Here is a 27,397-nt window from a genome sequence, read left to right as displayed (position 1 = left end):
ACTTCATAGTATGTTATAGCATCTGCTCTCTTATTATTTACTTGCTTTCTTTTGCTTTTTGTTTTTTTGTATTCTTCTGGCTAATTTTTTATACTTATTTTTCCATATAAGTTGTAGCTTTTTCTTTCTTTCTTTCTTTTTTTTTTTTCCGAGGAGGAGTCTTGGTCTCTCACTCAGTCTGGAGTGCAGTGGTGTGACCTCGGCTTACTGCAACCTCTGTCTCCCAGGTTCAAGCGATTCTCATGCCTCAGCCTCCTGAGTAGCTGGCACTACAGGTGTGCACCACCATGCCTGGCTAATTTTTGTATTTTTAGTAGAGGCAAGGTTTTACCATCTTGGCCAGGCTGGTCCTGAATTCCTGACCTCAGGTGATCCACCTGCCTTGGCTTCCCAAAATGCTAGGATTACATGCATGAGCCACCACACCTGGCTAAGTTGTAGTTTTAACTTGTCTGATACCATAGAAAAGCTTATTGTTATTTTTATTGAGATTTTGTTGAACTTATAAATTAAAGTAGGAAGAGCTGACAATTTAATATTTAATTTATTATTCAAGAACAGGCAATGTCCATTTGTTCAAGTCTACTTTGGTGTCTTTTGAAAGTATTTAAAAAATTTTCCTCATATAAGTTTTACACATCTCATGCTAAGCTTATTAAATATTTAGTTTTCTTTGTTGTCATCACAAGTGGTATTTTCTCTAACTGGTTGTTTGTATATGTGAAGGCTATTGATTTTTGTTTGTTAATTTTATATTCTGCTACCTTATTATATTTTAAAATGCTTAAGTTGGTTTTATTATACTTTAGGGTCATCCAGGGATACTGTTTTTCATTGGAATGTAGAAATATTTTTACTTATTCTTTACCTATTCTTATGCTCTGAAGTGATTTCTCTTGTCTAACTGCATTGACCAATATCCCTAATTAAGTATTGAATAGTAATCGAGATGGTGGGCATCCTGGTCTCTTTTCTGATCTTAATGGAAATGCTTCTAGTCTTTCCCAATTAAATAAAATATTGGTTCTAGGATAGATAGATGTAGATTTTAGGTATATATGATGTACATCAGATTTAGGTACCAGTGCCACTTGCTTTATAAAGGGAATTGAGATGTTTTGCTTGTTTCTTAACGCTCTGGAACAATTTATAGAGCTTTAGGACTATCTGCTCTTTGAAGGCTTACCAAGCCTTCCCTGGAAAACCATGTGAGCTTGATAGTTTTTGTGTAAGGAGTGATTCTTACTGTCTCTATGTTTTTCCTATGGAAAGTGGTTTGTTTAAGCTAATTATAATTTGGTAATCTGTATTTCTCTAGGAAATTATCCATTCCATCTAGTTTTTAAAATTTATTTGCATAGAGGTATGTAACAAAATAGTATTTTATAATTTTTAAAATTTCTTCTTTCAATAGTTATTTTCCCTTTGTCACTTCTTATTTTGCAGATTTGTGATTTCCTTTTTTTCTGGATCACATTAATTAGTGGCTTGTGTATTTTCTTAGTTCTTTTAAAAACCCAGAATTTTAATTTATTAATTAGGTCTACTGTAATTTTCTATTCTCTTCCTCATTAATTTCTGCTTTTATCTGTGTTAGTTCCTTCCTTATGCTGCTTTTTTTTTTTTTTCAGACAGTGTCTTGCTCTGTTACCTAGGCTGGAGTGCATAGCATGACCTTGGCTCACTGCAACCTCCACCTTCTGGGTTCAAGTGATTCTCATGTCTCAGCCTCCTGAATGGCTGGGATTACAGGCACCCACCCTGACACCTGGCTAGTTTTTGTACTTTTAGCAGAGATGGGGTTTTGCCATGTTGGCCAGGCTGGTTTCAAACTCCTGACCTCAAGTGCACCGCCCGCCTTTGTTTCCCAAAGTTTTGGGATTACAGGCATGAGCCACTGTGCCCGGCTCTTCCTTGTGCTTTATCTTGGCTTATTTTATTGTTCTGTTTTTGCTTTTTTTTTAAGCTGAAATTTTAATTGATTTATCTTCAATCATTTATCTTCACTGATTAAAAGTATTCACTGTGCAAAGATTCTTTCCTTGGTAAAATTCTAATTAGATTCCTTTCAGCTGTTTTTTCAAGTAGGCACTGTCTTTGGGCATGTCCTCAAGAGCCCAGTTTTAGCAAGTATCCCGCTAAGTCAGCTTAGCTAGAATCCTCCACCCTCAGTATTTGATTACCCTTGAATATATGATCAAATTCCTCATTCTCCACCATCTCCCAGGTAATATCTGATTACTCTGGCCTGTCATTAGCAAGATTCGTTTTAGGTTAGTTTAGCAAGGATTACCCTACCTCTTAGTAATTTTCTATCTACTGACCTCCCCTCACCCCCAACTCTGCTCCCTGACTATAAATTAGCCCTTTTCCTTATTCTTTTTGGAGCTGGGCCCGATCACCCTCCCGTACTTCAAAACCTTACTGTAGTAGTCCCTGTAACTATTGCAATAGTCCTGAATAAATTCTGCTTTACTGTTTTAACAAATGTCACGGGTAATTTTTTTTTCTTAACAGCTGCTGTGGATTTTCCTCTGATGGCTGTTATTGTGTATCCCACAGATTCTGATATGTAGTTGTTTTCATTGTCATTGTTTGAATATTCTATAATTTCAGTTGTATTTCTTCTTTCACCCAGAGTTGTTTAATAGTAGAAGGTTTTAATATTTCCAGGTGGAAAGACCTTTCTGATTTTATTTTTGTAAGTATTTTCTAGTTTTATCATATTGTGATCAGAGTGTTGTTTGTAATACTTCTACATTATGAAAATTAGTAGTGTTTTCTTTGTGATCTAATATATGATCAGTATTTGTGTCACATAGGCTCTTGAAAAGTTGTATTCTCTATTTTGAGGTATAGGGTTCAACATAAGTCTAAAAGAGATATGTTATTACGTATGTTGTTTGGATTGGCTATCTCCTTACTTTTAATGTTTACTTGTTTTGTGCTGAGAGTTAGTATTTTAAAATATTCTATTATTAGCATGTTTCTAAGTCACCTTGCAGCTCATGTAGATTTTGTTTCATAAAGTTGGTTTCTGTAGTATCTAATCCATAAATATTCTTGTTATATCTTTATCATGAATTATGACATTTAGCATTAAACATTGTAGATTTGTTAATTTTGCTCTTGTTTATTTTTGTTGTATTGAGTGTTTTGCAAGATTCTTAATCTAATAATGCCCTGTCCTGTCAATACAGGGCAAAAGTGGATTTTTCTCTACTTTGTTTTGGAGTTGGGGAAGGATGTGAATCCTTAGGCTATGGTTAATACTGAGTGTCAACGTGATTGGATTAAAGGATACAAAGTATTGATTCTGGATGTGTCTGTGAGGATGTTGCCAAAGGAGATTAACGTTTGATTCAGTGGGCTGGGAAAAGCAGACCCACCCTTAATCTTGGTGGGTACAATATAATCAGTTGCCAGCACAGCTAGAATATAAAGCAGGCAGAAAAATGTGAAAAGAGAGACTGGCCTAGCCCCAGAGCCTACATCTTTCTCCTGTGCTTGATGCTTTCTGCCCTCGAACATCAGACTCCAGGTTATTCAGTTTTGGAACTTAGACTGGCCCTCCTTGCTCCTCAGCCTACAGATGGCCTATTGTGGGACCTTGTGATCGTGTGAGTTAATACTTAATAAATTAACTCCCCTTTTTATGTATATCTATTCCATTAGTTCTGTCCCTCTAGAGAACCCTGACTAATACAGAGTTTGGTACCGGGAGTGGTTCTTGAAGAACAGAATATTAAGGATGGAGATCTTTCATTGGTTTTGGGGTTTCTGGAGTTGGCTGCTTAATATAATTAGACCCCAAAATGCTAAGGACTCTACTTCTAATAGTATAGAGAACACTGATAGTCCTTGGCATGAACGGGTTAGAGAGTTATGCAAAATAAATACATTTGACATTCCTGATTCATCATTCATGAGAGGCAAGGAGTTTAGTGACTCTATACACAATACCTTTGACCATATATGGAGAACCAAGGAACATAGTGAAGCTGATTGGTTGCTCCTAAGTTTAGTGGACAAAGTGATGAAAGAAAATGAACTCAGGGATTCTGTCTCCTGGCTTCAGAAGCAGATACTGAGCCTCAAATCTGCTAAGATTGCCCTGAATGAGAATCTTATCTCCTATAGAGAAAGAGCTCAAATTGTGGAAAAACACACAAGCTCTTATTGTGCAAGTGGCTGACCTGCAATGAAAGGTGCATGCACAGCCTCACCAGGTGTCTACTGTTAAAGTGAGGGCATTGGTTGGAAAAGAATGGGAGCCTGCAACTTGGAATGGGGATGTGTGAGAGGACCCTGATGAAGCTGGAGACACTGAGTTTGTAAACTCTGATGAACCTTTTTTTTCCAGAAGAAACAGCTTCCCTATCCCCAGTAGTGGCAACATCCCCTCCCCAAACCCTGCTGCAATCAACCTTTCCACCTTTGTCTGAGGAGATAAACCTTGTGCTGCCTGAGACAACAATAATGACCTCCCTTGAGGCACTTACCAGGCAATATAATGTTGATTCTCCTCAGGAGCCATCCCCCAACACCCCTGTTTGCTTCTAGACATGCAACTAGACTAAAGTTTCAGTGGGTCCCTAGAGGTGAAGCTGGGAGTGTGACTCGTGAGAAGGTACACTACACTAGAAAAAGAACTGCTTGAGTTTTCTCATTTATATAAACAGAAATCTGGAGAACAGGCATCAGAAATGGATATTATGGGTGTGGGATAATGATGGAAGGAACATATAAGTGGATCAGGATGAATTTATTGATTTGAGCCCACTAAGTAGGGATTATGCATTTAATGTTGCAGCTTGGGGAGTTAAAAAAGGTTCTAATAGTTTATTTGCTTGGTTAGCTGAAATATGGATTAAAAGATGGCCCACTGTGAATGAGCTGGAAATGCCTGATCTCCCTTGGTTTAATGTAGAGGAAGGGATCCAAAGGCTTAGGGAGATTCGGATGGTGGAGTAGATTGGTCACTTTAGACATACTCATCCCAGCTCAGAGGGTCCAGAAGATACACCCTTGACCAATACCCTTTGAAATAGATTTGTGAGGGCAGTGCATGTATCTTTCAATAGCTCTGTAATTGCTCTGATCTGTATGTCAGATCTAACAGTGGGGACCGCAGTCACTCAACTAGAAAGTTTAAATACAATGGGAATAATTGAATCCCGGGTGGCAGGGTCCAAGTCCCAGCTCTCAACTGTCAAAGGCAAGCTGGCATAGCTACCGTAATGGACAGCAGAGGCAAAGTGGCAACCAGAATAGTCTGAGTGCCGTAGAGCTCTGGCATTGGCTAATCATGGTGTTCCTAGAAGTGAAATTGATACTAAACCTACTACATTCCTACTTAATTTATATAAGCAGAAAACTTCTAGGTTGAATGGATGAATGACTAATTTGAATTCTAAAAACAGAATCACAGCCCCTCAGTCAATTTCCAGACTTGAGCCAGTTTACAGACCCACAAACCCTTGAATGAGGGGGAGGCCCTGTCCCCTTGAGGAAGGACCCTACTACATTACCAACAATTTATGCAGTGAACCTTTCTCCCATCCTTCCCCAAGGAGACCTCTGGCCTTTTATCAGGGTAACTGCAAGGCCAGCAATATACTTTTACTGTCCTACCTCAGGGATATATCAACTCTCTGGCTTTGTGTCATGATGTTATTCCGAGAGACCTTGATTGTTTTTTGCTTCTGTGAGATATCACACTGGTCCATTACATTGATGACATTATGTTGATTGGATCCAGTGAGCAAGAAGTAGCAAACACTGGACTTATTGGTGAGACATTTGAGTGCAAGAGGATGGGAAATAAATCCAACTAAAATGCAGGGACCTTCTAGTTCAGTAAAGTTTCTAGGGGTCCAGTGGTATGGGGCCTGTCAAGATATTCCTTCTAAGGTAAAGGATAAGTTGCTGTATTTGACCCCTCCTACAACCAAGAAAGAGGCACAACACCTAGTGGGCCTATTTGGATTTTGGAGGCAACACATTCCTCATTTGGGTGTGTTACTCTGGCCCATTTATCGAGTGACCCATAAGGGTGCCAGTTTTGAATGGGATCCAGAACAGAAGAAGGCTCTGCAACAGGTCCAGGCTGCTGTGCAAGCTGCTCTGCCACTTGGGCCATATGACCCAGCAGATCCAATGGTGCTTGAGGTGTCAGTGGCATGTAGGGCTGTTATTTGGAGCCTTTGACAGGTGCCCCTAGGTGAATCACAGTGAAGGCCTCTAGGATTTTGGAGCAAGGCTCTGCCATTTTCTGCAGGTAACTACTGTCCTTTTGAGAGACAGCTCTTCAACTGTTACTGGGCTTTGGTGGAAACTGAACGTTTGACTATGGGTCATCAAGTCACCATGCAACCTGAACTGCCTGCCATGAACTGAGTGCTTTCTAACCCATCTAGCATAAAGTGGGTCGTACACAACAGCACTGTGTCACCAAATGAAAGTGGTATATATGTGATAGGGCTCAAGCAGGTCCTGAAGGTGCAAGTAAGTTACATGAGGAAGTGGCTCAAATGCCCTTGGTCTCCATTCCTGCCACCAGGCCTTCTCTCCCTCAGTCTGCAGCGATGACTTCATGGAGAGTTGCCTATTATCAGTTGACGAGGAAGAAAAGACTAGGGCCTAGTTCACACATGATTCTGCAAGATACTCAGGTGCCACCCAAAAGTGGACAGCTGCAGCACTATAGCCCCTTTCTAGCACATCTCTGAAGGACAGCAGTGAAGGGACATCGTCCCAGTGGGCAGAACTTTGAGCAGTGTACCTGATTGTGCACTTTGCCTGGAAGGAGAAATGGCCAGATGTGTGATTATATTACTGGGCTGTAGCCAGTGGTTTGGCTGGTCAGGGACTTGGAAGAAGTGTGATTGGAAAATTTGTGACTAAGAAATTTGGGGAAGAGGTATGTGGATGGACTTCTTTCAGTGGTCAAAAACTGTGAAGATATTTGTATCCCATGTGAGTGCTCACCAATGGGTGACCTCAGCAGAGGAGGATTTTAGTAAGAGGATGGGATGACCCATTCTGTGGACACCACTCAGCCTCTTTCCCCAGCCACTCCTGTTCCTGCCCAATGGGCCCATGGACAAAGTGGCCATGGTGGCAGGGTTAGAGGTTATGCATGGGCTCAGCAATGTGGACTTCCTCTCACCAGGGCTGACCTGGCTACAGCCACTGCTAAGTGCCCAATTTGCCAGCAGCAGAGACCGACACTGAGCCCTCAACGTGGCACATTCCTTGGGGTGATCAACCTGGTGGCAGGTTGTTTATATCAGACTTTTTGCATCATAGAAAAGACAGAGGTTTGTCCTCACTGGAATAAACACTTCGGATAGGGGTTTACCTGCCCTGAACGCAGTGCTTCTGCCAAGACTACCATCTGTGGACTCATGGAATGCCTTATCCACCATCATGGTATTCCACACAGCATTACCTCTGACCAAGGCACTCACTTTATGGCTAAAGAACTGCAGCAGTGTACTCAAGTTTACCATGTTCCCCATTATCCTGAAGCAGCTGGATTGATAGAATGGAGAAATGGCCTTTTGAAGTCACAATTACAATGCCAAGTAGGTGACAGTACTTTGCAGGGCTGGGGCAAGGTTCTCCAGAAGGCCATGCATGCTCTGAATCAGTATCCAATATATGGTACTGTTTCTCCCATAGGCAGGATTCATGGGTCCAGGAATCAAGGGGTGGAAGTGGAAGTGGCACCACTTACCATCACCCTTAGTGATCCACTAGCAAAATAGTTGCTTCCTGTTCCCACGGTATTATGTTCTGCTGGCCTAAAGGTCTTAATTCCAGAGGGAGGAAAATTGCCAGCAGGAGACACAACGATTCATTAAACTGGAAGTTAAGATTGCCACCTGGACACTTTGGGTTCCTTCTACCTGTAAGTCAACAGGCTAAGAAGAAGGGAGTTACAGTATTGGCTGGGTGATTTACCCAGACTATCACGATGAAATCAGTCTACTACTGCACAATGGAGGTAAAGAAGAGTATGCATGGAATACAGGAGATCCATTACGCTGTCTTTTAGTATTATCATGCCCTGTGGTTTAGGTAAATGGGAAACTACAACAGCCCAATCCAGGCAGGACTGCAAATGACCCAGACTCTTCAGGAATGAAGGTTTGGGTTACTCCACCAGGAAAAAAACTATGACCTGCTGAGGTGCTTGCTGAAGGCAAAGGCAATACAGAATGGGTAGTAGAAGAAGGTAGTTGTCAGTACCAGCTACGACCACAGGACCAGCTGCAGAAATGGGGACTGTAATTGTCATGACTATTTCCTCCTTCTTTTGTTAAAAACATGTTTGTGCATGTATACACTTGTACTAAGAAAATATCTTCATTTTATTTCCTGTCTTCTTTATCATGTGACATAAGATTTATTGACTTCACATCAGCGTTTAAGTATTGTTAACTTTATGTAATAGTATTTGGGTTGGGGATTGGTGCGTTTCTGGTTGTATGTGGGATAGTTGTGTTAGGTTAGGTGTAATTATGACCTCATTATTGTCTTTATTTGAAGATTATGTGTGATCTCAGGAGATGTGTATGTGTTAAAGTTGACAAGGGGTGGACTTGTGATGGTTAATACTGAGTATCAGCTTGATTGGATTTAAGGGTACAAAGTATTGATATTGAGTGTATCCGTGAGGGTGTTACCAAAGGAGATTAACATTTGAGTCAGTGGGCTGGGAAAGGCAGAATCACCCTTAATGTGGGTGGGCACAACCTAATCAGCTGCCAGCACAGCTGGAAGATAAGCAGGTCGAAACATGTGAAAAGAGAGACTGGCCTAACCTCCCAGCCTACATCTCTCCTGTGCTGGATGCTTCTTGTCCTTGAACATCAGACTCCAAGTTCTTCAGTTTTGGAACTTGGACAGGCTATCCTTGTTCCTCAGCCTGCAGATGGCCTATTGAGGGACTTTGTGATTGTGTGAGTTAATACTTAATACACTCCCCTTTATATATATATAAAGTGGTGACTTAAGTGTATTAAGTGTTAACTCACATGCTACACACACACACACACACACACACACATTCCATTTGTTCTGTCCCTCTAGAGAACCCTGACTAATACACCATATAAAAAAATTAGAGAAGAACAAGGAGACATTAAAACTGATACTGTAGAAATTCAAAGGATCATTAGTGGCTACTGTGAGCAACTGTATGTCAATTAATTGGAAAATCCAGAAGCAATGGATAAATTGCTAGACACATACAACCTGCCAAGATTGAACCATGAAGAAATTCAAAAACTGAACAGATCAATAACAAATAACAAGATTAAAGGCATAATAAAATGTCTCCCAGCAGAGAAAACCTGGAATCTAATAGCTTCACAGCTGAATTCTACCAAACATTTAAAGAACTAATATCAATTCTACTCAAACTATTCCAAAAAATAGAAGCAGAGAGAATACTTCCAAATGCATTCTACAAGGCCAGTGTTACCCTGATATCAAAACCGGACAAAGACACATCAAAAAAGGAAGACTACAGACCAATGTCCCTGATGAATATTGATGCAAAAATCTTCAACAAAATAGTAGCAAACTGAATTCAGTAGCACATTAAAAAGATCATTCATCATGACTAAGTGGGATTTATCCTAGATATGCAAGGATGGTTTAACATATGCAAATCAATCAGTGTGATACGTCATATCAACAGAATGAAGGACAAAAACTATGCAATTATTTCAATGGATACTGAAAATGCATTGATAAAATTTGACATCTCTTCAGGATAAAAACCCTCAAAACCTGGGTACAGAAGGAACATACCTCAATATAATAAAAGCCATATATGACAGACCCAAAACTAGTATCATACTGAGTGGGGAAAACTGAAAGCCTATTCTCTAAGATCTGGAACATGACAAGGATGCCCACTTTCACCACTTTTACTCAACATTGTACTGCAAGTCCTAGCTAGAGCAGTCAGACAAGAGAAAGAAACAAAGGGCATCCAAATTGAAAAATAATTCAAATTATCCTTGTTTGCAGATCATATAATCTTATTTTTGGAAAAATCTGAAGACTCTACCAAAAAAAACCTGATGAACAAATTCAGTAAAGTTGCAGGATACAAAATCAACGTACAAAAATCAGTAGCATTTTTATATGCCAAGAGTGAACGATGTAAGAAAGAAACAGTGGAGCAATTCCATTTACAATAGCTGCCAATAAAACAATTACCTAGGAATTGATCAAAGCAGTAAGAGATTTCTACAATGAAAACTATCAAATATTAATGAAAAAATTGAAAAGGACCTTAACATTGTAAAGAGATTCCATATTCATGAATATGAAGGACCAATATTGGTAAAATGTCCATACTATCCAAAGCAATCTACAGATTCAGTGCAATCTCTATCAAAATATCAATGACATTCTTCCCAGAAATAGAAAAAACAATCCTAAAATTTATACAGAACCACAAAAGACCCAGAATAGCCAAAGTTATTCTACACAAAAAGAACAAAACTGGAGGAATCACATTACCTGACTTCAATTTATACTATAGAGCTATAGTAACCAAAACAGCATGGTACTGGCATAAAAACAGACACATAGACCAGTGGAACAGAATAGAGAAGCCAGAAATAAACCCATACATCTACAGTGAACTCATTTTCGATGAAGGTACCAATAACATATTTAATACATTGTGGAAAGGACAGTCTCTTCAATAAATGGTACTGAGAAAACTGGATACCTATATGCATAAAATGAAAGTAGACCCTATCTCTCATTATATACAAAAATAAAATAAAAATGGGTTAAGACTTAAATCTAAGACCTCAAACTATGGAACTACTAAAAGAAAACATTGGAGAAACTCTCTGGGACATTGGAGTGGGCAAAGATTTCTTGAGTAGTACCCCACAAGCACGGACAACCAAAGCAAAAATGGACAAATAGGATCACATCAAGTTAAGAAGCTTCTGCACAGCAAAGGAAACAATCAACAAAGTGAAGAGACAATCCACAGAATGGGAGAAAATATTAGCAAACTATCCATCTAAAAAGGGATTAATAACTAGAATATCTAAGGAGCTCAAACAACTCTGTAGGTAAAAATCTAATAATCTGATAAAAATGGGGAAAATATCTGGATAGACATTCCTCAAAAGAAGATATACAAATGGCAAATAGGTATGTGAAAAGGTGTGCAATAGCATTGCTCATCAGAGAAATGCAAATCAAAACTGCAATGAGATATCTTACCCCAGTTAAAATGGCTTTTATCCAAAAGTCAGGCAATAACAACTGCTGTTGAGGACATGGAGAAAAAGGGACTCTAATACACTGTTGGTGGAATGTAAAGTAGTACAGTCACTATCAAGAACAGTTTGGAGGTTCCTGTAAAAGCTGAAAATAGAGCTACCATGTGATCCAGCAATCCCACTCCTAGTTATATGCTCAAAAGAAAGGAAATTGATATATTGAAGACGTATTTATGCCATGTTTATTGCAGCCCTATTCACAATAGCCAAGATTTGGAAGCAACCTAAGTGTCCATCAACAGATGAATGGATAAATAAAATGTAGCATATATACACAATGGAATATTATTCAACCATAAAAAAGAATGAGATTCTGTCATTTGCAACAATGTGGATGGAACCAGAGGTCATTGTGTTAAGTGAAATAAGCCAGGCACACAAAGGCAGACTTTGCATGTTCTCACTTATTTGTGGGAGATAAAAATTAAAAACAATTGAACTCATGGAGATAGAGAGTAGAATAGAATGATGGTTACTAGATACTGGGAAGAGTAACGGAACAGGGAAAGTTGGGGAGGAGGTGAGGATGGTTACTAGGTACAAGAAAATAGAAAGAATGAATAATACCTGGTATTTGCTAGCACAACAGGGTGACTATAGTAAAAAGTAATTTAATTGTACATTCAAAAATAACTGAAAAGTGTATAATTGGTTTGTAACACAAAAGGTAAATGCTTGAGGTGATGGATATCCCATTTACCCTGATGTGATTATTATTATTATTGCATGCTTGTATCAAAATGTTTCATGTAACCCATAAATATACATACCTACTATGTACCCACAAAAATTAAAAATATATTTTTTTAAAAAAACAAAGGCATCTGTATGGAGGACGGTTGCTTTAGCAAAGAGTTCAGTCAATTGTGGTCTTATTCGCTAGAATTTGACTGACACATTATAAATCTTTGGCACACTGTGAAGGAGCCTTTGTTTTTGAGCATGAGAATGGAAGCTGTGATGGCAATGTCTGGCAGATTGTCAGTATCCTCTCAGTTTTGGCAAGTTGCTTTGTTAGAATTTTAGATTGGCCAAGTCCTAGTATTGTCAAAAACAACCCAACCATGAAGAGTAATGGCTAAAGAGGTTTCCTGGTTTGTGGGGAAAAGAGAGATCAGCCTGTTACTGTGTCTATATAGAAAGAAGTAGACATAAGAGACTCCATTTTGTTCTGTATTTGAGATGCTGTTAATCTGTGACCCTACCCCCAACCTTGTCCTTGCAAGAGACATGTGCTGTGGTGACTCAAGGCTTAATGGATATTGGGCTGTGCAGGATGTGTCTTTGTTAAACAAGTACCTGAAGGCAGCTTGCTGGTTAAAAATCATGCCCGTCCCTGGGCAATGGAACATCTCAGTGTAAAACCCATTGTGTGCTTTGTTTACTGAGCAAGGAGAAAACCGCCTTTAGGAATAAGGTGGGACTTGCTGGAGCAATGCTGCTAAACGGTTTATGGAGCGTTTGCATATGCATCTCAAGGCACAGCATTTTCCTTTAAACTTATTCATGTTACAGGGATTTTTGTTCATATGTCTTATTGCTGATTTCCTCCCTACAATGATCCTATTGTCCAGCCACTCCCTTATCTTTAAGATGGGAAACATAATTATCAATAAATACTGAGGGAACTCAGAGACCAGGGCTGGGGTGGGTCCTCTGTAAGCTGAGCGCCGGTCCCCTGGGCCCCGCTTTTCTTTCTCTATACTTTGTTTCTGTGTCTTATTTCTTTTCTCAAGTCTCTCGTTCCACCTAATGAAAAAAACCCGCAAGTGTGGAGGGGCAGGCCACCCCTTCACTGGTTGAGAGAGTTCTTCTTTTTTTTTAATTTAATTTTTTTTTTTTTTTTGAGACAGAGTCTCTGTCTCCCAGGCTGGAGTGCAGTGGTGTAATCTTAGCTCACTGCAAGCTCCGCCTCCCGGGTTCACGCCATTCTGCCGCCTCAGCCTCCTGAGTAGCTGGGACTACAGGCGCCCGCCACCACGCCCGGCTAGTTTTTTGTATTTTTTGGTAGAGATGGGGTTTCACCGTGTTAGCCAGGATGGTCTCGATCTCCTGACCTCATGATCCGCCCGTCTCAGCCTCCCAAAGTGCTGGGATTACAGGCTTGAGCCACCGCGCCCGGCCTTTAGAGCAGTTTTAGGCGTATAGAAAAATTGAGTGGAAAGTAGAGAGAATTCCCACGTATACTGCTTCCCACCTCCCGACAGCTTCCTTTATAATTAGCATCTTGCATTGGTGTGTTACATTTGTTGTAATTGATGAATCAATATTGGTACATTGTTGCTAACTAAAGTCTGTAGTTATCAATAATGATAATAAAGAAACTATTGTGCTTGTTTATGTATCTACCATACTAGGCTTTTTATTATTTTAGTGTGTTCTTTCTATTTGTTTTTTTAAGGGTAACTGTGAAACAGTCTCAGGCAGATTTTTCCAGGTATTCCAGAAAAAGACATCATTATCATAGAAGGTGACAGTTCTATGTGTGTTATTGCCCCTGAAGAACTTCCAGTGGGAAAAGATGTGGAGGTGGAAGACAGTAATATTGATGATCCTGACTCTGTGTAGGCCTAGGCTAAGATGTGTGTGTCTTAGTTTTTAACAAAAAAGTTTAAAAAGTAAAAAAATTAAAAAATGTAAAAAATAGAAAAAAGCTTATAGATAAGGATATAAATAAAATATTTTTATACAGCTGTACAATGTTTGTGTATGTACATAAAAAAAGTTATGTACATAATTGCATGTACTATGGTTTTATATGCCTGGCAATGCAGTAGGTTTGTTTATACCAGGATCATCACAAACATGAGGAATGTGTTGTGCTAGGATGTTATGATTATGTCATAAGTAGGTAATAGGAATTTTTCAGCTCCATTATAATCCTCTGTGATACAGTGATATATGTGGTCCATCGTTGACTGAAATGTCATTGTGTGGTACATGACTGTAGTTGGGATCAGAGTATGTAGCCTTTCAGACTAGCTTCTTTCACTTAGCAAGGTAGGGATCCTCCATATTTTTTTTTGTGACGTAATAGCTCATTCCTTTTACTGCTGAATAGTATTTCACTGTCTGGATTGCCCATTCATCTATTGAAGGGCATTTTGGTTGCTTTTAATTTGGGGCAATTATGAATAAACCTGCTATAAATGTTCACGTGCAGGTTTTTATGTGGATTTAAGTTTTTAACTCAAGTATTTGACTAGAATTTAACTAAGTATTTGAGTAATTATTTGGGAGCAAAACTGCTGGATTATATGGTAAGACTATGTTTCCTTTTGTAAGAAACTGTCAAATTGTCTTCCAAAGTGGCTGTATCATTTTGCTCCCACCAGCAATGAATAAGAATTCCTGCTGCACCACATCCTTGCCAGCATTTGGTATTATTAGTGTTTTGGATTTTGGCCATTTGAATAGGTATGTAGTTGTATCTCATTTTAATCATGTTTTCTTTTTAACCATTATATTCTACCACCTCTCACTATAAGCAGCAGTTCATCTTCCTGTTATTCTAGGCAAAACCAAATTCCAATCCCACTGCGGAATTTAGCATTGTACCAGACTTCAAGCTGGTTAATAACAAACAAACAAAGAGACCCTATAAAAACCATTGTACTTTCAGTCCTCTCTAAAAATGTCAAAAGGTTTCACTCACAGGCTAGTACATAAATTCCACACTGCATGGCATCAGTCTGACTGCCATTCTACTTTACTTTTTAGTCAGGTTTATTGAATGATAATTTTAATACAGTAAAACTCATCATTTTAAAGTATATAGTTTGATGAGTTTTAGCAATATACAGATGTATAACCACCACCACAATCAAGATATAGGACATTTCCATCACTGCAAAAGGTTGTCCTTTTGTAATCCATCCCTGCCCTAGGCAGCCACTACTGTCTATATAGTGTTTGGCTTTTTAGAATGCTATATAAATAGAATCATAGAGTGTGCACTCTTTTTAAATAATTTTGTTTCATACTAGTTTTTCTAGGGGTTCCAGTTTCACTTCTCAGTAGATTTTACATATTTCTCATATGCCTCTGTGCTTATTAGTTCATCTAGTTCTGAAAGGTTATTCAGTGTGATCTTGATCCACCTACCATCTTCATAACAAGATTTGTTGACAAGTCCTGGATTTTCTGCAAGAGCTTCATTAATTTCAGTAACTTCTTCTAATATAGCAGAGTAAAGTTCAGTAGCAGCTTTCACACTTTCCAAAGCACTGAACTAGTCTTGTTTGTTCAATTTTGTCCCAATTTCAGGCAGACTACCGTAAACATCTCCCACAAAGCTTCCTGTGCAAAATTGCTGATTCCCACTGTTCCAATACCATTTTCTCTTATCCATTCATTATTATTATTATTATTATTCATTTATTTATTTATTTATTTTTGGTGAATTTATGCAACAAGGGCTGAACCTGGCCATGGCAGCGTCAGTAGTGCCTGCCCTCAGCCCTCAAGGTGGCCATGGGTTCCTAGGCCCTGTGCAAGGTGCAGGCCATGTCCCACACTCGGCTGCTCAGTGTCAGGTGCCAATTTTTTTCCTGTGTTTTCTTAGGGAAGTTTTATAGTTTTAGCTCTTATATTTAGGTCTGTGTCTTTTTAAATTAATTTTTGTGTATAACGTGAAATAAAGACAGATGTTCATTTTTTCCTTTGCTTCTTTACCTTTTCTTCTTTCCTCTCCTTCCCTTCCCTCTCTCCATGCTTTTGTCCTGCTTCCCTCCCTATCTCCCTCCCTCTTCTTTCTTACAGATGTCCTTACGGATTCTTACAGATGTCTTCTTTCGTACATATTTTTTTCCTGCATTTTCTTAGGGAGATTTTATAGTTTTAGTTCTTATATTTAGGTCTGTGTCTTTTAAAATTAATTTTTGTAATATTTTATAGTTTTTGTGGTATAGGCCTTGAAATATTTTGTTAAGTATATTCCTATATATTTTTTGTTTTGATTCTATTGTATATATTTTTTCACATGTTAGTTTATAATTATTTTTGATAGTATATAAGAAATGTATACTGAACACATTTTTGTATATTGGCCCTATGTCTTGTGACCTTACTAAATTTACTTGTAAGTTCTAATCGCTTTTTTTCGTTGCTTCTTTAGAATTTTCAATATATAGGATCATGTCATCTGCAAACAAAGATAGTTTTGCTTTTTCCTGATCTATTGCCTTTTATTTCTTCTTCTTGCCTGATTGTGCTGGTTAGTATCTCCAGTACAATATTAAGGTAGACGTGGTGAGAACAGACATCCTTGCTGATTGCTATAGAAGGAAAGCGTTCAGCCTTTCAGAATTGAAGATGAGGTTAAATTTATGTTTTGTGTAGATGATTTTTATCATGTTGAGGAAGTTCCCTTTTCTCTCTAGTTTGCTAATAGTTTCTAATCCCAAATGGATATTGAATTTTGCAAATCTTTTTCTGTATCTATTAAGATATCATTTTGGTTTTGAATTTGTTGATATGATAAATTTGATTGTGATTGATTTTCAGATGTGGAACCAACCCTGCATACCTGGAATAAATCACATTTAATGATGTATTATGTTTTATATATTACTGGTTTCAATTTATCAATATTTTGTTAAATATTTTTGAGTTGGTATTCAGGAAGGATATTGGTTGTTCTGTTTTAGTTTCTTGAAACATATTTGGTTTTGCTATTGGGGATAATGCTGTCATCATAAAATGAGTTGGTGTTTCCCTCCTTTCTATTTTTCTGGAAAAGTTTGTGTAAAATTGGTATAATTTCTTCCTTAATTGTTGGCTAGAATTCACCTGTGAACTGATTTAGGCCTGGAGTTCACTTTGTGGCAAAGTTTTAACTATGATTTCAATTTCTTTCATAAACATGGCTATTCAAGTTATCTATTTCTTCTTCAGTGAGTGTAGTAATGATTTCAAGGAATTTGTCCATTTCATCTAAGCTTTCAAGTACATTAACAAAAATATTTTAAAAGTATTCTATTATTATTCGATGGGATTGATGGTGATGCCTCTTCTTTCATTCCTGATATTGATAATTTACATCTTTTTGTTGTTGTTGGTCAGTCTAGTGGCAGGTTTGTCAGTTTTTCTGAGCTATCCAAAGAACCAGGGTTTCTTTATTTTTTGTTTGTTTGTTTGTTTTCTATTTCACTGATTTCTCCCATTTATTATATCTTTTCTTCTTGCTTTGGGCTTAATTTGCTTTTCTTTTGCTAGTTTTTAAGGTGGAGGTTTATAGCATTGACTTGAGACTTTGCTAAAATAAGCATTTAATATTGTAAATTTCCCTTTAAGCATTACTGTAGCTGTGCCCCACTCATTTTGTCATATTATATTTATTTTCATTTAAATAAAATATTTACTAATTTTTGTTAGAAAATTAGTTATGGAAAAGTATTGTTTGATTTCCAAATACTTGGGGATTTTCCAAATATCTTTCTCTTATTGACTTCTAATTTAATTCCAACGTGGTCAGATAATTTTTTTTTTTTTGGACAGAAACTTACTCTGTTGCCCAGGCTGGAGTGCAGTGGCATGATGTCGGCTCACTGCAACCCCTGCCTCCCAGGATCAAGAGATTCTTGTGCCTCAGCCTCCCGAGTAGCTACGACTACAGTCGTGGGGACCACCATGCCCAGCTATTTTTTCTGTATTTTAGTAGAGTTGGAGTTTAGCCATGTTGGCCAGGTTGGTCTTGTACTCCTGGCCTCAAGCGATCCACCCACTTCAGCCTCCCGAAGTGCTGGGATTACAGGTGTGAGCCACCGCCCCTGGCCTGAGAACATACTTAATATGATTTTAGTTGTTTTGTGTTTCTTGGTGAATGTTCTAGGTGCCTTGAAAATAATGGATATTGTTAGGTAGAATTTTCTGTATATGTCCTACTAGGTCAATTTAGTTGATAGTGTTGTCAGTCTTCTCTCTCCCTAATGATTTTTTTTTAGTATAATTATTCTGTCAAATACTGAAAGAACAGCCTTATAAAGTTTCTCAAACTGTTATTGTGACCATTGCATATTCTTTCCTAAACATGCCTTCCCTGGCTCAGTAGTACTTGGGCAGGGCCTGTAGAAGAGCAGGCACCAGCCAAGTAATCAAATATTTGTGTCCTTTGGCTGGTTCCCCAAATTTAGCCATATTTTATGATTTTATGGGAAATGTTCACTTTTGGTTTCCAAGAAATAAAGGGAAGGGAATTTTTTTTCTCTTTACAAACTTGGTGTTCCTCAAAAAGATGACTTTTTGGCCAGATGCAGTGGCTTACACCTGTAATCCCAGGAATTTGGGAGGGCAAGTGGGGAGGATCACTTGAGGCCAGAAGTTCAAGACTAGCCTGGGCAACATAGTGAGACCTCATTTCTACAAAAAATAAGAAAAAAATTAATCAGGCGTGGTGGCACATACCTGTAGTGACAGCAACTCAGGAGGTTGAGGCAGAAGGATCATTTAATAAGGTGGGAGGTTGAGGCAGCAGTGAGCCACGATTGCCTCTCTGCACTCCAGCCTAGGCAACAGAGCGAGACCCTGTTTCAAAAAAAAAAAGTAACATGACTTTTCTGTCACCTCCTAGTGCTCTTTTATACAGAAGGGGAAGGATGTGTCAAAGGAGAGATTGCTGCCTCAAACAGCTGAATTTCAAATATTGGATACTTTATTGTTTCCAGCAATAGGGTCTTAGTGATAGTTCCAGGGAAAAATAGGAAAAATTCTATTAAATAAGTTGTAGTTGCATAAAACTGAATTACTAAATCAGTTTATCCTGTTCTCCTTAAAATGCTTTACCATAATTACTTAAGATTTCTCACTGAGTAGACACTGTTTAGGCCAAACTGGCAGTGTCCCAGCTAAGGCTCATTCCAAAATTCCAAACTATTTGTGTAATGTCATAGAATAAAATAATTCTTTTCACAGAAGCAAAGGCCAGTATTACACAATATCATATTATCAACACCAACAAATAGAAACATACTTAGCTCTCTTGGCTGTGTTTAACTTAAAAAATACTCTGTTTGAGGACTCATACAGCTGCAACGTTCTGACCTAAGGGAACATCTGGCCAGTTCCTCTGAGCCTAAGGAACAGGAAACTTAGCCATTTTTGTTTGTTTTCCTTAAGTGTGACTCTTTGATAAGTAGGCCTCTTTTGAGGGGAAAGGAAAAGGCTGGTGGGTTTTAAATTATAAATGAATGCAGAGGAGGAGAAATAGGATTAACATTGGTTGACCTAATATACGCTAGGCTTTGTGATAAGTGCTTATGGCCATGTCCTTATCCCATCTTCTCAAGATCTCTGTTTAAGTGAAATATTAGCCCCATTTTATAGGCAAAGAGACTGAGGTTCGGAGTGGAATGAAGTCCCATAGCTGGAAGAATTTGAAATTAGAACCAGGATCTCTCTAGTACCAAAGTTCATACTCTTTGTTGTCCATCATGCTTCTACTAATATGGAGGCCCAACACAAAAGTAACCCACAATCCATGGCTGATTTATTGATTAGTTCTGTGGTTTCTGGAATGGTCCTGCTCAAATGTGACTGGCAGTTGAGTCCATAAAAATGCCACATTTCTCTTTAGGTTCAGTGTGTTAGGGAAGCTTTGATCATGTCATGTAACTTAAGCAGAACCTGAGTATTTTTGTCTTAGATAAATTTGACATTGTACAATACTGACATCTCTTTGGACTCCAGCTTTTGCAAATATTAGGCTCAATGTCAGGATTGAACAGTGAGCAGCAGCTTAGGGCCTCAGCCTAGGCAAGAAGGGAGGACTAGGAAAGTCCAAAGATTGACAAAGAGCAAGCTTACAGGCAGGCAGGCAACTCCAGGTGTCAGAATTCAGGATAAAACAAATCCTTTTGGGTCTCAGATATTATAGACCCAAAAGGTTGTGCTATGAGAGAGAAGATCATGCAAAGAAGTAACCTAAAGTCCAGGTGATCAGTGACCATGCATCATATCTAAATGATGCTGTCCCATAGGCAATTGGAAGCACCATTGACTTGCAACTCAGGAAAGATATCTGGTCTGGAGAGTTATCAGTAAATAAAAGGGCAGCTAAAACCCTGGGAGCTGATGATCTTGGGCAGGGGAGTGTGGAAGGCAATGTGGAATGAGTAATGAAGAGGGTTGGAGTCTAAGAGTCCTTGATGTCTGTTAATTACTCCTTCCTCAACCGGCAGCAGGCTTCCAGCTGTTCTGAACACTTCCTATCCACTCTTTTAGTTAAGGGAAGGGAGGACCTTGAGATGGCTGAACACACAACAGCCAACACCGGTCAGATGAGATTGGCAGTGGTTTATTAGTCACATGTACACACAGGGTGGGGAAAGAGCACCCCCACATGCCATCAGGGGCCACATAGAGCAAAGTGAACCAGCAGAGGCTTTGGGAGGCTAAATTGAGTTCAGAGGTTTGTCTGTTCATGGACCTGGACATTCTAATTATTGAATTGAGGCTGTATTTGCAACTTAATATGACAACAGGACTGTCTACTACTTAAGAATGAATGGAAAACTGTAAGAGGGAGGAGTTGAATAAAGGGATGGTGGAAGATAACTAATGTTTTGATTACCAACTGTGCTTCAAGATTTTCAAATGTACCAATTATATTTCCAACTGTATTTCCATTTAATAATCCCATTGTCAGTTCACCCTCAACCTGTCCCAACAAACTCATTATCTTCCTTCATACTTATTTGTTTCCCACCTCCTCACTTCTGTTTCTGACAGTGTCATTTTCTCAAGCGATACTCCTGCCTCAGCCTCCCGAAATTCTGGGATAATAGGTGTGAGCCACCATGCCTGGCTGCTAAAAATTTTTATGGAATTCTGTAGAATTCTTGTGTCTATGTTGATGAAAAACATTGGTCTGTAGTTTTCTTGTATTGTTTGTTTTTGATATCAGTGTATTTTGCCTCATAGAAAAATTCAATAAAACTTCCTCCTCTTCAGTTTTCCTGAAAGAATTTGTGTAGATTTCATATTATTTCTTCCTTAAATGTTTGGAAGAATTCACTAATGAAGGGTGAAGTTTTCTTATGAGACTTTGAACTTTACATTTAATTTCCTTAATGGATAGAGGGCTATTAATGTTTCCTGTTTCTTCTTGAGTGAATCTTGGTAGTCTGTGCCTCTCAAGGAATTTGTCTGTTTTCATTAGGGTTGTCAAATTTATTGATGTAGTGATGCCTATAATATTTCCATCTTATTCTTTTTAATATATTTAGAATCTCTACTCATGTCAACTCTGTTATTATTGATAATGGTAATTTGTGTCCTCTTTCTTTTTTTTTTCCTGATCAGTCTGGACAAAGGTTTACCAATTTTATTGATTTTTCTTCAATATACAGCTTTTGATTTCTCTATTTTTTCTGACCTATTTAATATTAATACATTATTATATAAATTTTTAGTTATCCAATTCCTGTATCTTGGAACATCTGCACTTTTGTCCAATGATCTTTTGAAGGACTATCAGTCTTTCATTTTTACTATTAAATTTTCTTATATTTATAATGTTATATTCGATGCATATTGTTATGGTCTGAATGGTTGTGTCCCCCCGTGTGTTGAAATCCTAACCCACGAGGTGATGGTATTGGGAGGTGAGACTTTTGGGAAGTTATTAGGTCATGAAGGTGGAGCTCTCATGAGTAGGATTTGTGCCTTATAAAGGAGACCCCAGAGAGTTAGGTGGCCTCACTCTGGCCGTGTGAGGTTATAACCAAAAGACGCTGTCTAGGGAAAAGGCCCTCACGAGACAATGAATCTGCCAGTGCCTTGATCTTGGTTTTCCCAGCCTCCAGAACTGTGAGAAATAAGTTGCTGTTGTTTTTAAGATACTCAGTTAGTTTTGTTATCGTGGCCTGAATGAGCTAAGACATATATGACAGAATTTATGTAACCTATTTGTAGGTTGAGAAGTATAAATAAATACCTATTTGTTTCATAGATTTGTTTTGTAGATTAATACCTGGCAGATTTCATCTTCTAATTTCTGCCTCCTACTTTATCTCTCAGAAAATAAGTTCTCTTAAAGTTATGGAGTCATTTGATTGTCTTTCTGTGTTCTAATTGTACCTAAGAAAAGTCGTTATCCTTATCAGTCAGGTTGGTTTGTTTTTCTAAGCTAACTTTCACTAAGTGCTTGCTGTGTTGCAGGAAATTCTTATCAGTGGCCTAAGGAGCAGGTGTTAACATCATGTCTTCTATGGGTAAATTTTGCTTTAAGGCATATTCAGCAGAAAGCCCAACACTAGTTTAAGCAGACATGGGTTTATTTTTCTCTCTCAACATAAAGTTTGCAGTTAGTACTAGAATATTGATGTGGCAGCTCTCCAATGTCACCTGTGACCTGGTATCTTACATTAGGTTCCCCAGGAGCAGATCCTGAGTTAAGGATTATGATAATGTGACTTACTAAGGAAGTATTCCTGAGAAATATTGATAAGGCAGTCAGGGCAGGACAGGGCAAGACAGGGCAGGAATGAACAGGAATCTAAGAATGTGATCTCATGCTAAAGTGCAGCACAGGGCAGATTCAGCATGAGCCCCATAGGAGAATTTTTGAGTGAAATTTAAGACAGAGGTATTCCACCCAAGAACTGGGAAGCTGGGCTTTCAAAAGCTTTGTGAGGCTGGTGGGAGTGATGCACACTCGTAGACATTTTCATCTCTCTGTGCAAGGGGGCAAAGCAGCATCACTACAACAAAGGCAATCCTTGTAAGAGCTGCAAGTGCTGGATATTAAAAGAACATGGAAGATGGTGGTGGTATGGGTGTGTGGCACATATGGTAATGGTATCAAATAATCCAATATAAAGAAATTCAAGGGGATTTGGGCAGAGCACCAATATCATCTACTACACCAGGATTCCTTTATCTTTCCCTCTATCTTTCCCTTTATCTTGCCTTTTTTTTTTTCCCTAATTTTTTTGAGATATACTCTTGCTTTGTCACCCAGGCTAGAGTGCAGTGGCATTATCTCAGCTCACTGCATCCTCTGCCTCCCAGGTTGAATCGATTCTCCTGCCTCAGCCTCCCAAGTAGCCGGGATTACAGGAGTGCACCACCACACCCAGCTAAGTTTTGTATTTTTAGTAGAGATGGGGTTTCTCCGTGTTGGCCAGGCTGGTCTCAAACTCCTGACCTCAAGTGATCTGCCTGCCTTGGCCTCCCAAAGTGCTGGGATTATAGGCGTGAGCCTGGTCCAGCCCCTCCTGCCACTTCTTCTAATGTGGAGGCCTTTGTCTTCATGCTCATCACCTTGTGGTCAGAAGTTGGCTGCTCTGCATTCAGCATCCTATCTATGGCTCAGGCAGGAAGAGAAGAAGGAGTAAAAGACTGAAAAAGGGCATGCCAGTCAAATATGTCTTTTTAAAAGAAGTTTTTCTTAAACTATTATCCTGCTTATATTTTATTGTCCAGAACTATGCCAAATGGTTACCCCATCTAGCTGCATAGGAATCTGGGAAAGAGTGTATTTTTAGTTATGTGCACTGTTATCTGATAAAAAAAAAAAAGAGGGTCTATTGGTAAAGCAGTAAGGGTGGTGGTTGTGGATATTAGGTAGACAATTACAATATTTGGTGCTCCCTATTTACAGAGGAGAAATAGATATTGAGAGAGGTTACTTACCTTGCCAAAGTTGCACAGCCTATAAGCAGCAAACCAACCCTGTTCTTAATCCACTGGACACTGATTCACATAATCTCTTTGTGGGAGCATCCTCTGTGCTAGGGACTGTAATTAAGCCTCGATGAATGTTTCATCTTTGTATTAGGGTTCTCCAAAGGGACAAAACCAGTAGGAGATATATATATATATATATATATATATGTGGACATATACACGCACACATACACACAATGTATATATACACTCTATATCTATCTATCTATCTATCTATCTATCTATCTATCTATCTATCTATCTGAGTTTATTAAGGATAATTGGCTCACACAATTACAAGGTAAAGTCCCAAAATAGGCCCTCTACAAGTTGGGGAAAAAAGAGAAGCTGGTAGAGTGGTTTAGTCCAAGACCGAAAGTCTCAAATCCAGGGAGGCTGAAAGTGTGGCCCTCAGTCTGAGGCCGAAGGCCCAAGAGCCCCTAGGAGGCCACTAGTGCAAATCTCAGAGTCCAAAAACTGAAGAACCTAGAGTCTGATGTCCAAGGATAAGAGGAGAGGAAGCAAGTACCTGGCAAGGGAAGAGAGAATGAGAAGACTAAGTAAGCAAGTTTATCACCCTTCTTCCACCTGGTTTGTTCTAGTTGTGCTGGTGACTGATTGAAAGTCAATCTTGGCAGGATGCTGTGGCTCAGCCTGTAATCCCAGCATTTGGAAGGCTGAGGCAGGCGAATTGCTTGAGCCCAGGAGTTTGAGACCAGCCTGGACAACATAGTGAAACCATGGCTCTACAAAAAAATACAAATATTAGGTGGATGTGGTGGCACACGCCTGTAGTCCCAGCTACCCAGGAGGCTGAGGTGGGAGGATTGCTTGAGCTGGGAGGCCGAGGTTGCAGTGAGCTGAGATTGCTCTACTGTACTCCAGCCTAGGTGACAGAGTGAGACCCTGTCTCAAAAATAAACAAACAAACAAAAATGTCAGTCTCCTTTGGCAGCACCTTCACAGACACACCCGGAAACAATACTTTACCAGCCATGTAGGCATCCCTCAATCCAGTGAAGTTGACACCTAATATTAACCATCACAGTCATCCTGGCACTTCAGCAGGAAATAATTCATCAATTTTCTCTCTACCAACTTGCATTCACTTTCATCTCTTGATGTATTTCCTCAGATTCCTAAGTCCCCATACCAAATCCTGACCTCTAAAGGGGTTAAAACAACTGAATTTACCCCTTTTACCTAAGACCTGCATGAGGAACCTGCTTAACAAGACCTTGAGAATGGATATAATAGATCGGGGTGGGTTTTAGGGTATGGGGCTAACGCCTGTAATCCCAGCACTTTGGGAGGCCAAGGCAAGCGGATCCCAAGATCAGGAGTTCAAGACCAGCCTGGCCAATATGGTGAAACCCTGTCTCTACTTAAAAAATACAAAAATTAGGCCGGGCGCGGTGGCTCAAGCCTGTAATCCCAGCACTTTGGGAGGCCGAGACGGGCGGATCACGAGGTCAGGAGATCGAGACCATCCTGGCTAACACGGTGAAACCCCGTCTCTACTAAAAAATACAAAAAACTAGCCGGGCGAGGTGGCGGGCGCCTGTAGTCCCAGCTACTTGGGAGGCTGAGGCAGGAGAATGGCTGGAACCCGGGAGGTGGAGCTTGCAGTGAGCTGAGATCCAGCCACTGCACTCCAGCCTGGGCGACAGAGGGAGACTCTGTCTCAAAAAAAAAAAAAAAAAATACAAAAATTAGCTGGGCGTGGTGGTGGGCACCTGTAGTCCCAGCTACTCGGGAGGCTGAGGCAGGAGAATCGCTTGAACCCAGGAGGCGGAGGTTGCAGTGAGCTGAGATCATGCCACTGTACTCCAGCCTGGGTGACAGAGTGAGACTCTGTTTAAAAAGAATAATAATACTACATATTTTATATGTTTTAATTTCCATGTGAACAAGGAGCATGGCTTAGGTTTCTTTAGTGCTGTCATGGTGCCTAGCAAAGTCCAGTACATACGGCGCCTATTTGATGTATAACTGCTAGAAGATGAGATTTCAGGGCTGTACAGGCTTATACTTGAAGGGAGAAGGAGTTTTGGGACAAGCCTACTGCTCCAACTCCCACTGGAGTACCACATCTGAAGATTTCTTTTTAAGTTACTTAATTTTTAAAAAAATTTTATTATAGGTTTGAGGGTACTTGTGAAGATTTGTTACATAGGTAAAGTCATGTCATGGGAGTTTGTTGTGCAGATTATTTCATCACCCAGGAATTAAGCCCAGTACCCAATAGTTATTTTTTCTGTTCATCTCCCTCCTCCCACCCTCCACCCTCAAGTAGACCCCAGTCTACTTGTCTTTATAAGTTCATAATGACCTCCAGCTCCATCCATAATCCCACAAAAGACATGATCTTGTTCTTCTTTATGACTGCATAGTATTCTGGTATGTATATGTACCACACTTTCTTTATCCAGTCCATCACTGATGGACATTTAGGTTAATTCTGTGTCTTTGCTGTTGTGAATAGTGCTGCAATGAACATTTGTGTACATGTATTTTCATGGTAGAATGATTTATATTCCTATTCTTCTGGGTATATACCCAGCAATGGGATTGCAGCTGAAGATTTCTATCCATCATGAAATTTTTCAGCATGAGGCACAAAGATTGAAATTATTTTTTGGCTTATTTTGTTCTGCAAAGTGGGGATTATGAATAAATTGTTTTAGTCTTAAATTAAGCTGCTGTTTTCTAATTAGATTGGCAATTTTCTTTCCAAATTCCACCTAAATCTCAACTCTTACCTATTATTTCCCAATTCTAAGTCATTTTACTCATTCAGATAAAATTTTCTTGACAATATTTCAAGATATTCAGTAAATACATAAAAACCTAAAGAACACAAATAAAATGAGGAAAAAGTAAGTTTTGACACAATTATCCTTTCTGATACAATTAAATGAACAAATTATTTCCAGTAATGTGTATTTGGACCATCAAAACACATACAGGTAAGTGACAAAAATGCCACCCCACATTTGAATATTTTGATCAAATTGTACTGACTATAATGATGGTGGAATTTTTTTTTCTTAAAAAAAGGAAAATTAAACGCAGAAAATAAGTGTGCTGAGTTGAAAGTTATCTACATAAGGAGTCAGAATAATAAGATCAAGGTTCTGGTGCAGGACCTGTTGGCTGTTTGATCCTGAGTAAAAGTCACTGAACACCTTTGTGTCACCCACCAGTATGGGCACTGACAGTACACAGGTGAAAAAGACACAATCTCTTCTCTTGAAAATGTTACTTAGTTTTGAATCACCAAAATTATCAGGTAATGACCTACTCCGGATATCAACATTGGTAGGTTGGAATATGCTTACTTTCACTTAAGAATTTCAGAATATTGAGTCATCGTATGATAAAATCATTATAGTCTCACA

At 39.0% G+C, this 27,397-nt stretch overlaps 1 pseudogene; it reads left to right on the top strand.

Annotated features, from left to right (window-relative positions):
• The first annotated feature begins 5,609 nt into the window (after nucleotides 1-5,609).
• Nucleotides 5,610-8,298, top strand: LOC117099473 (annotated as a pseudogene).
• Nucleotides 8,299-27,397: the final 19,099 nt, after the last annotated feature.

This window comes from Trachypithecus francoisi, unplaced genomic scaffold (genome assembly GCF_009764315.1).
Source record: "Trachypithecus francoisi isolate TF-2019V2 unplaced genomic scaffold, Tfra_2.0 Lachesis_group16, whole genome shotgun sequence".
Lineage (NCBI taxonomy): Eukaryota > Metazoa > Chordata > Mammalia > Primates > Cercopithecidae > Trachypithecus > Trachypithecus francoisi.
Note: the sequence above shows the minus strand (reverse complement) of the source record. Positions and strands in the feature narration are given on the sequence as shown.